General features: G+C 38.7%; 1 protein-coding gene across 4 annotated transcripts in view; it reads right to left on the minus strand.

Moving 5' to 3' along the window:
* Nucleotides 1-13,570, minus strand: part of ENOX2 (ecto-NOX disulfide-thiol exchanger 2) — a 298,921-nt gene that overhangs the window by 176,701 nt on the left and 108,650 nt on the right. For all 4 annotated transcript variants that reach the window (XM_079910129.1, XM_079910128.1, XM_079910124.1 and 1 more), the window contains one exon: nucleotides 5,385-5,528. The gene's annotated coding sequence lies outside the window, so the exon portion shown is untranslated. The remainder of the gene's footprint in view (nucleotides 1-5,384; nucleotides 5,529-13,570) is intronic.

The raw sequence follows: 13,570 nt of genomic DNA on the forward strand, positions 1-13,570 counted from the left end.
GTCTAAGGTAAATCAAAGGGCTGTAAGTGTCATAAAAAAGTTTCCTGGTTCATTGCCCTTCTTCTAGGTAAGAAAGGAAACAAAAGTACTCCCAGGCAGATGAGTGTTCATCTCATTTTTATATTTCTTTTCCAAGCAGGCTTAAACAACTTCCCCTGATAACTCATTCCAATACAGTTCTCCCTTATGTCTGACTGAACCTCTCCTTGCTGCTTTGCAGGCCTACTTCCTCTTGTTAATTTAGTCTTGGCAGTGCTGAGACTGTTCACTGTCTTTCATATTGCCGTCTCATTCTGACTTCCAGAAATTCTAAAAGAAACCTTGAGAACTGAGTTAGGGGCCTATGATCAAGTTTAGATATTACCTGGAGGTCCTTATCATATACTAACATTTCTGGTGATGCTATTCCACCTCAGTCAAAGTTATTTCTCCTCTCTGGTTATTAGTACCTCATCTGTAAAATGAAATGAATATGAAAATATGTTAAGAGAAAGAAAGAATCACAATAGTGATGCAAATTATTATTGAATTGAAGGGTCTTCCTGGAGAAGTTGAACTCTTGGGGTTCAATCATTATTGCAAATGGAAAATGGCTGAAGATCCCTCTTTTCATACTGAACTATTCATTATTCACATGAACTTTGGCAAAACTGCTTAGTATTAGGCATCACATAATTAAATGCAAACCTATCTTTCAATGCAGAGCTATGAGAGAAGACAATAGAAATAGGACTATGTCCACATCTGGATGATCATTCTGGAATTATAATTATCCCCAGGTTAGTTGCCCACTCTTCCAATGAGCTGGCACCTTCTTAGAATGCCAGTGTACCGTGATGTTGGTGCTTAAAACAGTGCATTTGGTTTTAGTCATCATCTGGTTGGCCTTGCTGACTCATGGATTCTTCCACTTTAGTGGAAGTATTTGAGAAGAGGGTTGGTATCTGTTTCTACAAATCCAGGTGGATCTCAAACCAGGAGACAGTTCGTATCTTCTGGACAGAAACTTGGCACTATGATTTGACAAGGGTTTAAAAATCTTCTACTCTTTGGCCATAGAGCATCATGTGAATAAGTGGACTAACCACAATCTTAAACAATTTGTGCAGCTGCAGCATCACCAAGGAAACATTTCCATGGGGAAAAGGTGAAATTTGAGAGCAAACACATTGAAGAATTCTGAGCTCACCTTAAGATAAAAGCTGCAAAGCAGCCAGATCCACATAGCAAGAGTTTATGGCCAAATATTGCAGTAATATCTAATCCAGGTTACGGATCTACTTCACAGAGGAATTGGGACAAGACACCCAATTCCACCTATCAGTTTCCCTTGGACACTCATGAAATTTCATCTAGTTAAGAAGAAGAGATTCCATTAGGGCCAGGTTTCACAAGCACCCAGATTCGATGTGTGGTTGCTCTAGGGATATAATCTCACAAATGTCTGGAGTCTGACCTTTAGGGACAAGTGAGGCAGTCAGTTGATCAACATTAGATACCGAGTGCCCAGTTTGTGCACAGCTCCACCCTGGGAGTGACAAGAGAATAATAGAGAATATTAAGGCAAAGGGAAAGCAATTCTTCAGCCAGATATGTGATCAACCAACAAATATTTCTTGAACATCTATTGTATGCAAGACACCGTATCTCTGCCAAAAGACATGAATAAGGGGCCCTTCCAATGAGGGGCTGATGACTAAGTTGAAAGGTTAAGACATATTACTATGAACAGATAGCCAATAGTTCAAGGTGGTCTATAATCAGTGTCAAGTGATTCATATGAATATAACAACCAAGGGGTTTCAGAGGTACAAGTGAACAATTCTAACTGGGATGATCCAGAAGGCTTCCTGGAGAAGGTAGGACTTGTACTAGATGCTGTCAATTGGATAGGATTTTGACACATGAAAGAAGAGGACAAGCATGCTAGGCAAAGGAAATGGCATGAGCAAGGTCCTGAAGTAGGCAGGCCCAGTGCCTATTTGGAGAGAGGTAGCAGACAACCTTGGCTGAAATAGAAGACTTGTTGAGAGTAGCAGAAAAGAAAGCTGCAAAGAAGGAACCATGGGATCTCAGAGTTTGAAGGGATCCTAGAGATGATCAAATCCAAGCTCTGCTTGCCTTATTCTCACACAAACACAGCTTTCCCTAGTGTGCCAGCAATGCTTAATATGCATTTTAATAATGGGTCCAGATTCCTAACATCTACAGACATAGTAATTCTGGGAGAGTAGTTAGAGAAAGGCTTTGGAGTTGGATGCCTAGTTAAACCACTTGCTAAATGTTCACCCTTGGGTAAGTTTATTTATCCTTTATTTTTTCACCTATAAATGTGGATAATAATACCCTCACTTAAAGTGGAGGTAGGAAGAAAAGGAGATAGAATGCTTGAAGGAGTCAGAAAAGGAAGAGGAATCTGCAGTGTATTGCCAAAGAAAGCAGAAGTAGAAAGAATTCAAACAAGGGGAGGTTGTTAACAGCATGAAATAAAGCAAACAGGTCAAGGTAGTTGAGACCTGTCATAAGGCCACTAACTGTGACAATATGGAGGTCGCTGGTGACTTTTAAGAGATCAATTCTCGTATAAAAGGAGAGAGGCAGTTTGTAGAAAAAGGTGAGAAAGAAGGGGTGAGAAAGGAAGAAGAATAGAATGTAAAGGAACTGGAGCTGCAGGCACAGACCCTTCCATCATTTGTAGTGACAGAAGAGGAAGAGAGATGGTTTAGATTCAAAGGGGTCACAGGGTTGAATGATGTAATGGCTGGATGAGTATCTCAACTTACAACTGAAATGGCTGGTAGCTCCTGTAAGGACTTCTAACCCTAGCTTTCCTCCTTACCAAGAGGCAGGGAATGTGATAAAGGAAGAAGGAAGTTCCTACTCACAAAATATCTTCCCTCTTCCTTTTGTCTACAACTGCATAGGAAAAAAATACCTTTATAAAACAATCTGCCCATTTATAATACCATAAGATTGTCAGCTGAACAATTATGAGACTCCCTGTGTAGTAAAATCTCATTAATCTGGACTACACTAATTTGGAATTTGTGGTAATTTAACCTGGGCTGGAGTTACCTTTGTACTACTTACAAAGAAAGGGTTCACTAAGCAAATAGTGTTGAAAAGATTACAAGGGAGCTAATTTAGCCTGCCAGGGGCCTAGTTCACCTATCTTTAAGAACATGCTGTTTTTTAAGAACTTAGGCATATTCATTATTAGAATGCAGATTGATTCTGCTAATTATAGATGAACATAATCTACTGCTAAAATCCTATATCTGCAACAGTTACTTTGCTCTCACTGAATATGCTCATTAGAAATAAAATTGCAATTCTTTATAGTTGGTTCACAATTCAGATTTATACATACCCCCTTTCTCCACCCTCATGAGTTAACCAATGTTCAGGAGGTATTACTCTAAACCAGCACATCACTTACCATGAACACAGTGGAAAAACTAATAAGTGATCAAAAAAGGCCTCAGAGCAGCCAAAATAGATGTCTTAAAGTTGATGCCTAAAATCCTGTATATCTCTCCATAGCAGGTTCTCTCACAGCTGATTTAACTCTTACTTAACATACTAAGTTGACACACCAACTTGGAGATCTTGTTTGTTTGTTTTTTAAAGTTTGTAACTAAGAAGAAGGAGAAAAAGGGCTGTTACATGAAGGGACACTGAGAGAAACTAGAAATGACTGCACACTGCAGAAAGGAGACAGGACGTGGATAAAATGTGGCTGATGTGGCTGTAATAACTAAAAAGCCACCACAGTCTAGGACAATTTAGAGTTAAAAGGCCTATATTCTTTAGTAAACCCAGAAAACTATAATAGAATATTATAGAGCAGTACAATGACTAATGACTAAAATTTTCCCTTTAAATGATCAAGCAAAGTTTAGATTATGTTGAATATATGCCTTAAAAAGACAGATAAGTTTACACACACACATACACACACACACACACGATTTGTATTCATAATGGTTAACCTAAAAATGTGAAGTGCATTGATGCTTAAAACAATGAAGTTCATAATATTATCATATAATAATAATAACAATAAAATAGCAACATTTATTAACTGATTTTTTAAGTGATGAAGTGTGTGCAGATATCAAGCTAAGCCCTTTACCTACATAATTTCATTTAACTCTACTAATAATCCTAGGAAGTTTTAGTACCATTTCTAACTTTACAGTTGAAGTGAAAGTCAGAGAGGTTAAGGAACACACCCTAGGCCACAGAGAGAGAGGGGGGACTACAACTACAACTCAGTCCAATTCCTTGGCTGTATACTATGCCTTTCCAATGCTCCAGAAAATACAGCTCTCTAAAAATCATACTTTTCTGGAGGGCTCCAGATAGCTAATGCCTTACTGTATTTTTGTTTTCCAAACTTGTATTTAATAAATATCTTGATTCATAAGCAGAAAGACCTATGATCTAAGAGTCAGGTATGATGTTGTATGTAAACATGCTCCATTTTATAAGCTGAATGTAAAAGTAATAGTAAAAAACAGAACAAAACCAAAAACCCCATGAACATGTCTATTAGGCCCACCTTAAAATCTCAGATCAGTCTCTGTAGACTACGGATACTATTTTCAAATGAATAGCCAAGTAACAAAGAGATGAAATTTTAAAATATTAAGTGATCAGTTAAGATCTGGTCTCCCATTGTTTCCCCACTCACTCTGGAGAAATTTAACATGAGAATGGGCCAACGGAGCACGAAGGATGGGGGAATTGCAGGGGAGGCTAGAAATTCAGTTGGCTGTTATACAGGATTTAGGACAATCTGTTCATCAGCTGTTCTAAGAGAGCTATGAGGGCATAGAACACATGTGGGCATAGTGTGTACTGGGGGAAACAGGGGTGGGGTGGGGACATGCAAATGTATGCAGTTATCCACATTAGGAGTACAAGTGAGGGTAGCCACCACTTGTATATACAAAGAAAGATGTAATAGTGACATCATTCACTCATGTAATTCCTTATACCTAAACCAAATGTACTTTACTCATCTCTTCTTGTCTTAAGTCTACCCATTCAAGGGCCAGCTACAAATGCCACTTCTGCTGTGAAGTGTTCCATGATGCCTAAAGCTGAATTAAACTCTTTCCCTGTTTGGGCTCCCATAGTTTTTTTTCCCTTTTACACATTTACCACAGCACTGATGATACTCTATCTTATTATTAGAGTTATTCAAGTATGTGCTTTTTCTGCCCTCTATTCTACCATGAGTTCCTTGAGGGCAGGGGACTCTTTCTCATTTCTGTAGCTCGTACAAATCATAGCACAGTGCCCACTACATACTAGTTTCTGGGACAATGTTGACTCAGTGGCACTGGCCTAAGAGAATGGATTATCGTCTAGCTTACCTGAAGGAGCATTTGTTCTCTTTCTTTTCTTGCTTGACTCCCCTCCATTCTCAATGAGGCCTTCTGTGACCAGAGGGCCACTGGTACTGCCAAACTGCAGGGGCTCGTTGTTGTTGGCAGGGTCAAAGGGCAGCTGGTTCAACCCTAAAGAAGAAAAAGAAAGCCAAAATCCAGACTCCATTAAGGACTGGGATGTCTCCAGATTTTATTATATGAGCCACTAGAGGAAAACTCTCTAAATCTTAAGAGCCCAGGAATAACAGATGAATTCCTTAAAGCCAGTTGCCCTCTGCACTGTTTTACAGATCTTGTTGATAAATACAGAATTAAAATATAGGCTCTTATAAGACCATGACTCTGTCATTTGTAAGATCCCTCCTGTTTCTCGGAAATTAACATTTTTGACCACAAGCTATCAATTATCTTCTACCTCCTCCTCCCTTAAAGAGATAATAGAACTCGCAAGGGGGTTATTTAGTAATTGGAGTGATGGGGAATTACAACCCAAGTTTGAGTAGGGTTAATCCCATCTTCTTCAAATGATCCCAGAGCATGGGCACTTTACTAGTAGGTGCTGCACCACATAAAATGGCAAAAGGCATTTTCTATTATCCAAGTCCTATTGGTTTCAGCCAGGGATGAGCAGAGATAGTTTCTTACTCCCCTGGCAGAGCATCTGGAATTTCAAGTGTTTCAATTAAAACTTCATGAATACCATATGACCCAGCAATCCCACTCCTGGGCATATACCCTGAGAAAACCATAATTCAAAAAGAGTCATGTACCACAATGTTCATTGCAGCTCTATTTACAATAGCCAGGACATGGAAGCAACCTAAGCGTTCATCGACCGATGAATGGATAAAGAAGATGTGGCACATATATACAATGAAATATTACTCAGCCATAAAAAGAAACGAAATTGAGTTATTTGTAGTGAGATGGATGGACCTAGAGACTGTCATACAGAGTGAAGTAAGTCAGAAAGAAAAACAAATACCGTATGCTAACACATATATATGGAATCTTAAAAAAAAAAAAGTTCTGAAGAACCTAGGGGCAGGACAGGAATAAAGACGCAGATGTAGAGAATGGACTTGAGGACACGGGGAGGGGAAAGGGTAAGCTGGGACGAAATGAGAGAGTGGCATGGACTAATATATACTGCCAAATGTAAAACAGATAGCTAGTGGGAAGCAGCCACATAACACAGGGAGATCAGCTGGGTGCTCTGTGACCACCTAGAAGGGTGGGATAGGGAGGGTGGAAGGGAGACGCAAGAGGGAGGAGATATGGGGATATATGTATATGTATAGCTGATTCACTTTGTTATAGAGCAGAAACTAACACACCATTGTAAAGCAATTATACTCCAATAAAGATGTTTAAAAAAAAACTTCATGAAATGTGGAATGAAAAGCTTTGTTAAAGTCCAAAGTTAGGTGATCTCTCCTAAGCCTTTTATCTACTACTGGTCCTCTAATCCTATCAAAAGAGGAATCAAGTTGGCCTGCTATGGCTCACTCTTTAATCCTCAATTTTTCTATGGCCCGCAGCTGTACAATTCTTAAGGTAATGTTTGTAAAATGTCAATGAAAATTTGGAATCCAGTCAGCTAAAGGTCAATCAAGTTTCAGTAAAATGAATGCTAAGGTTCTAACAAAATGGCTTTACATTCTTGTTTTATTTTGTTGTTTTTTTTGGTTTTTTTTTTTTTGTGGTATGCGGGCCTCTCACTGTTGTGGCCTCTCCCGTTGTGGAGCGCAGGCTCCGGACACGCAGGCTCAGCGGCCATGGCTCACGGGCCTAGCCGCTCCGCGGCATGTGGGATCTTCCTGGACCGGGGCACGAACCCGTGTCCCCTGCATCGGCAGGCGGACTCTCAACCACTGCACCACCAGGGAAGCCCTACATTCTTGTTTTTAATAAAAAATATCCCTATGCTGTTTTCAGCCCATGTAACAAATACCATTTCTTCTACAATCAGATTCCACTTGGAACACCTCCATTAAATGTCTTCTGGGACCAGTCAAACATTTTTCCTTTACATCATCTGAGTGAGTAAGTGAGAGAATGAAAACTTGCTTCTGTATCTTAAGTCAACCATTCACCATATCATATCCATGTCCTATTAAATCCCTACCATGACTAGAACTAAAGAAACAAATACTGATCACTATGTATTAGAAAACATTCAGATCATGACCAAGACTATTTTCAAAGAAGACTAGATTTTTATATAACTTGCAAATGAAGATGTTTCTTGCACCTGAGTAGTCACAGAGTCAAATGTGATTAGTGTACTATTCCAAAACTTTTCTTGGTATTTCTTTCGGCAATATCAGACTGACCAAAAAAAGTTCCACGGAAGATGGAATAGTATAGTGGAAACAGTATGTGCTTTGAAGCCTGACAGATCAGGGTTCTAATCCTGGATCTGTCCTTTACTATCTGGGTAGCTTCTGGCAATTCATGTAATCGCCCTTAGTCTTAGTTTCATAATGTGTAAAAGGGGGATGATAACACTGCACAGAGCTGTTGTAAAGATAAGCAGAAAAATATATATTCTAAGTGAATTAAAACAAACTTTTCCCCTATAAGTTTGAAGTTTGTAAGCAGCTCTTCTAAGGAGGACCTCTCTCTCTCTCTCCCACAACTGTATCCCTGGTGCCTAGCACCATGCCTGGCACATAGTGAGTGTTGAATGAATTAATTCTCAATAGGGAGGAAGTAGGTGATGCATTCTATTAACTCATGTAGTTAGAATAAAGAATTAATGACAAAAGTTCTGATGCTGATTATATCAACATTACTTAAAATAATTCGATTTCAAATGCATCTCCATCATTTGAGTACTATACTGCAGGATGGTAAAATCTTGATCAAAAGGAATGCTCAGGGATTAGGAGGTTCTGATTAATAATGGTTAATCAGAAATTTTTTTCTTTTGCATTTGATATTTTACAGAATAATATATTAGTCCATTTTCCTGCCTTATTAAGTTGGTAACTGAGGATATTACAGAGCTTCAGAGCTATGACCTGTAAAAGGAGGCTGATAACAGTACCTAACTCATGGGACTGTTAAAAGGATTAAGTGAGATCACATATGTAGAACATTCTGCATCACATCTGGCATATAGCAGATGCTCAATAAATATTAACTGCAAATTTCCATTTCTAATTTCTAGAATTTTTGATGTACAATGTGAGATTGGTCTGAATTTGCCTTTATCCAAGGATATACCCTACTTTCATCATTGAACCTTTTTATTGCTGTTTGTACTGTTTTCTAAAAGTTGAAGGAGTCCAGGAACAAAATCTGATGAATTAAATGTATTCAGTTATAGACATTTGGCTATAATTGTTCTTCCCTTTTATTTAGTCCCAGATGGTAACTTTAGGGCTTTAGGTATTTTGCTCCCTGTACTAATGTACAGATTTTTGTTTGGCACTGAATAAAACCGAGATTTCAAGTACCTTCTGTGTATCCACCTCATAAATGATCCAAATATATGAAAATCTTGATAATTCAACACACCATCTCAGGCATTGTTTCTTATAGAAAAAGACCTCATATCAAGGAGAGAGAGACATCCCACTCAGTAAGCTGATCCATTGAATACCAATCCACATTTTATATTATCCAAGACCCAATACAGTCTCCAAAGATTTGTAGCTTGAAAACAAGAGCTATAGACATAGCAAAATTCTATGACACTAGTGCTTCCCAGCTACTTTTATTGTATTGTTTCATTCCTCCTTTAAGACAGCACTAAATCAACCAGTAAATCAGTAGGTACTTATAGGATCTTTTCTGTGTCATGTATATGTGGTCCACATTTGGAGTGCTATTTTAAGTAAAATAGCCCCATTAAAACTACCTAAATTCTAAAAGGAAAACCACCACCACTTTAATTTCAAGAATTCTTATTGCAGACATTTCAATTATGACTTGAATATAAAATATTAGCAATTATGATATTTTAATTCTCACCCAAACTACAGAATTTACCTTTAAATCTCTTATGGAAGCTATTTCTACCATTTTTCTACTAGACATGATGGAACTATTAGATAAGGAAGATATTAAGAAAATATTAGATTAAGAAGAAACTTTTTTTTTCTGTGCCATGCAGCCCATAGCAGTGAAAGCGTGGAGTCCTAACCACTGGACCACCAGGAAATTCCCTAGGAAGAAACTTCTGAGGCTATTTAGTTGACTCTTCTATGCAAACCAGAAATCTCATCTATAGAATTCAGGACAGGCCTAAATCCAGGGGTTACTTCTTAGCCTGGGGACCATTCCTTGCTATGCTCCTAGGGATTCAGCTTGCTTTCCTTACCTTTTTTAAAACTACCACTTACTCTATTTTGAGGGTTCCTTTCATCTCCCCAAGACTGCCTGTGAAGTAGGATACATTTTGTTCAATTGTTAACTTGCTTATTGTCCCTAAAATGAGCACATGGGATGTCTAACTTTTTAAGGACTCTACTGATAATCACTGCAAGAAAAACAAATGAGGGAGTCATCAAGAATTAACAGAATAAAGAAATATTCTAAAGTCTTATATATTTCCTCATATTATTTGCCCTTTTATTCCTGAGGATAAATTTAATAAAACTTTGATCCTTGCTCATTCATTTCTCCTCCCATCTTGTCCCCTCATCGCCTAACCTCACAAGATACACAGTTTGTCTAAAAGGAAGCATGAATTGTTAAAGTAAAACAGATAATAAACATTAGTGCTATAGAATTCTGCTATTTCTGTATCTTATGTTCACAATTAAAGTCCATGTGGTAATGTAATCTTGTCTAAAACCAGGTTGACTGGTTTAGACAGCTGACCAGCTGTTATTTCATGTCATGTCAAAATACAGATTCTCTGACTTTATAACCCACATGAGGCCACTATAGAAAGTATGCATATTGGGGAAGGGTGAGGATGGGGTCGTTGGAGAATGACATTTATTAACCAATGGAACCAGGAGATTAAACATCTCAGAATGAAGTGTGGTTCCCAGTGAATCCTCCAATCTGCAGGTCAAGGAGTTCACATGCAATGATGTCTGCCATACAGACACAAATGATTCCTGGGCTTTGAGGAAAACACTGAAGAATTTTCATGATTCTTGTGAAAGATCAATGATGTCTTTGTGCCCAGCTGCTGTAATAGTTACTGCCACGATTCACTTTACAGAGCTTTCTACTATCAGGTCAAATTAGGACTAACCTTCATGATGCAATCTAACACGTTTAATGATTGCCCCAGGTTACAGCACCAAAACATGACCCTGTGGGTCCCTGTCACTTCTTATTTGCAGCTGCAGCCCACAGACTTAAGGTGGTTCAACCTTAGCACAAAGAAACACAATTCTACTCTGGATTAGTTCTCTTTAAAAGAAAATGGTCAGGTCCTGAGAAATCTGGTAAATTCAATTCAAGGCAGCAATCTCCAGACAGACATTCATGTTGAAAAAATAGAATGTCAGTTTTTGGCAAAAGGAACTTTATAGCTAATTTGTGTATAAAACAAATTTCTGTAACCCGAGTCCTATTTTCCAATTGACTTTAGTTTAAAATCAGATATGGGACTCCATGGTAAAGAAGGTCTCCAAATTAGTTTTTAATTCAAAACTCTTGAAGTAAGGGGTTAGAATAATAGCCAAGCCCTTGATGTGCTGGCAGGTGCTTTTGTAGGATTTATCCATCCTTGGGAGCCCCTCCTCCTTCCTCAGTCCTGGCCTGAAAACCCCTGACTCCACATTTTTAGTTCTCACTACCCAGCAATTCCACCTGCTACTTCTGAGAGAATATTTACAATTTCTAAAAAGAGCTGAACTGCAGTATCACTCTCCAGCCACAGGGGTTAGTAGCCAAAACAAATGAACATTTCTCAGTTCCAGGTCTTAGCTGATGTCAAACAAATGAAACCTACTTTGTCAATTTTGAGGGTTCAATATTCTGTATAACTGATTTAGCTGAAGCAAGGGTAACTGTAAAAGATTAATGGGTGAGTGAAGGGAACGGGGAAGTGATCAGAAAGAAAAGGGCCAAAGTCTTCTTTTACTAAGGAGCTTGCTTGAATGGTGGTGAGCATAAGAATTTTCAGAGCCAAAATGATGCTTAAGTCACCTTTTTCAAGGTGTGATACAGGTCACAGGTGGATTTTCATTGACAGTGATCCTACAGCAACTTTTAATGACTTCCCAAACTACTTGGTCAGGCATTCAAGTCCTTCCTAATAAGGCCCCACCATTCTGAGCCTTGTCTTCTACTATGCTCCAGCTTGTGCTCTACTTCAATACTTCCTGAACTCCAATGTGCACACATGTTCCCCGGGAATCTTGTTAAAATGCAGATTTTGAGTCAATAAGTCTGGGTTGTGTTCTGCTTTTCTAACAAGTTCCCAGGTGATGCTGACCCTGCTGGTGTGGGGAATCGTACTTTAGGTAAAAAAAGCTGACACTCTAGCAAAATGAGACTACCTAGCATTCATTGAATCATTCCAGTACTTTCCTACTTCCACAGCTTTGGCTCACGCTATTCCTCCACTTACTTCTTGATTTCCAGCCTTCAAAAGACTATCTTTCCTTTAGGGTTTATCTCAGATGTTATTTTCTTCATGATGCCTTCCCTTATCCACCTCCACCCAACCCAATACATACACAGCAGTGGAGCAGGGCCACCAGGGGAACTACCATTCATTGACTGTTCAGGATGTGTCCTGCCTTATATTCATTATCCCACTATTTTATTTTCTAGTTATTTGCCCCATTTACAACAAAGAAAGGTAAATTTATAGAATTTAAATTTCCCAGGGTCACACAGCTAATAAGCACTATTACTAATAAACACCATTCTGGCCTTCCTCAGATCTTAATCTGTACTTTTCCTATGCCTTTCAGAGCATGCCTTGTGTTATAGTTCTTTGAGTATTTGTCTTATTCTCCCTTCCCTCCTGCCTTAGCCCATCACCACTAAGTTGTAAACTCCCTGAGGACAGACTTTATGTCCCAGTCATTTAAAAAATCTCTCCTCCAAGATGCCTGGCATGGTGCCTTGTACAATATTATAAGCACTCCAGACATGTGTATAGAACTGAACTCAGCTACAACTTTGGGTATAATAGTTGTGTTTCCCATCCCAGATGTCAACCAACCTGCTGCTGGGGCTGTTATGAAGGGAGAAGGAAATATGGTTTGGGGGGTTCCTTCAGCATTCCTGGTATCCCCTCTATCCTAGGATCCCCAAAGACTCTTTGGGGAGTGGTGGTAGACTATCATACACTGTATCCCTGACTATGACTCTGCATAACTTCACTATCCCTTCCCAAGAAGCGAAGCAGTCCTTCTACTGACTAAGACCTTTCTATAAGAAAACACTATAAAAGAAATCCCATATATGGATCTTCTCCTAATATGTCTACGGACACCAGGTTACAGATTCCTGCTTTACAAACTACAATCAAGAAAAGGCAATCCCTAGAGATGTACCATCCAACACAGTAGCCATTAGACAGATGAAGCCATTTAAATCTAAGTTTAAATGAATTAAAATAAAATAAAATAAAAAGTTCAGTTCCTCAGTTGCACTAGCCACATTTCAAGTGCTCGGCAGCCACATATGGCTAGTGGCTACTGTATTGGACAGCACAGTATAAAGTATTTCCATCATCACAGAAAATCTTATAAGTTGCTCTAGAGTCAGACCTGGATTCAAACCCATATCTGCCACTTACTAGGTGTGCCACTTATGAGGTGTATAAAACAAGTCACTTGATTTCTCTGAGATTGTTTCTGTACTGCAGAATGGGGATGATAATGACACCCCTTATAGGGAAGTGAAGAAAATTAAATGAGAGAATGTATGTCTAAGGTCTATCATATATCAGACACTAAATAAGTGTTAGCTCCCTTCTTCTAACTCAGTTGGGGATTTATATGTATTTGTCCAAAAATGGATTAAGAAAATTTGAATAGTGTGGCTCCTTAGGCCCCCACACTATATCCTATTTATGGCTTAGAAGATGTTAGCTTTGGATTCATTTTATAGTCCTGTTTTTCAGATAATACACAGTCATCAAGGTAAAACATTAGTAAATAATGCTGGGAGTAGTCAGTGACTGCTCTTTGCTTGTACTATTTTTAGGAAAGGAGACGATATTTGTCACCACCTTGAACTTT

The sequence above is a fragment of the Stenella coeruleoalba genome (genome assembly GCF_951394435.1).
Source record: "Stenella coeruleoalba genome assembly, chromosome: X".
In the NCBI taxonomy this organism is placed as follows: Eukaryota; Metazoa; Chordata; class Mammalia; order Artiodactyla; family Delphinidae; genus Stenella; species Stenella coeruleoalba.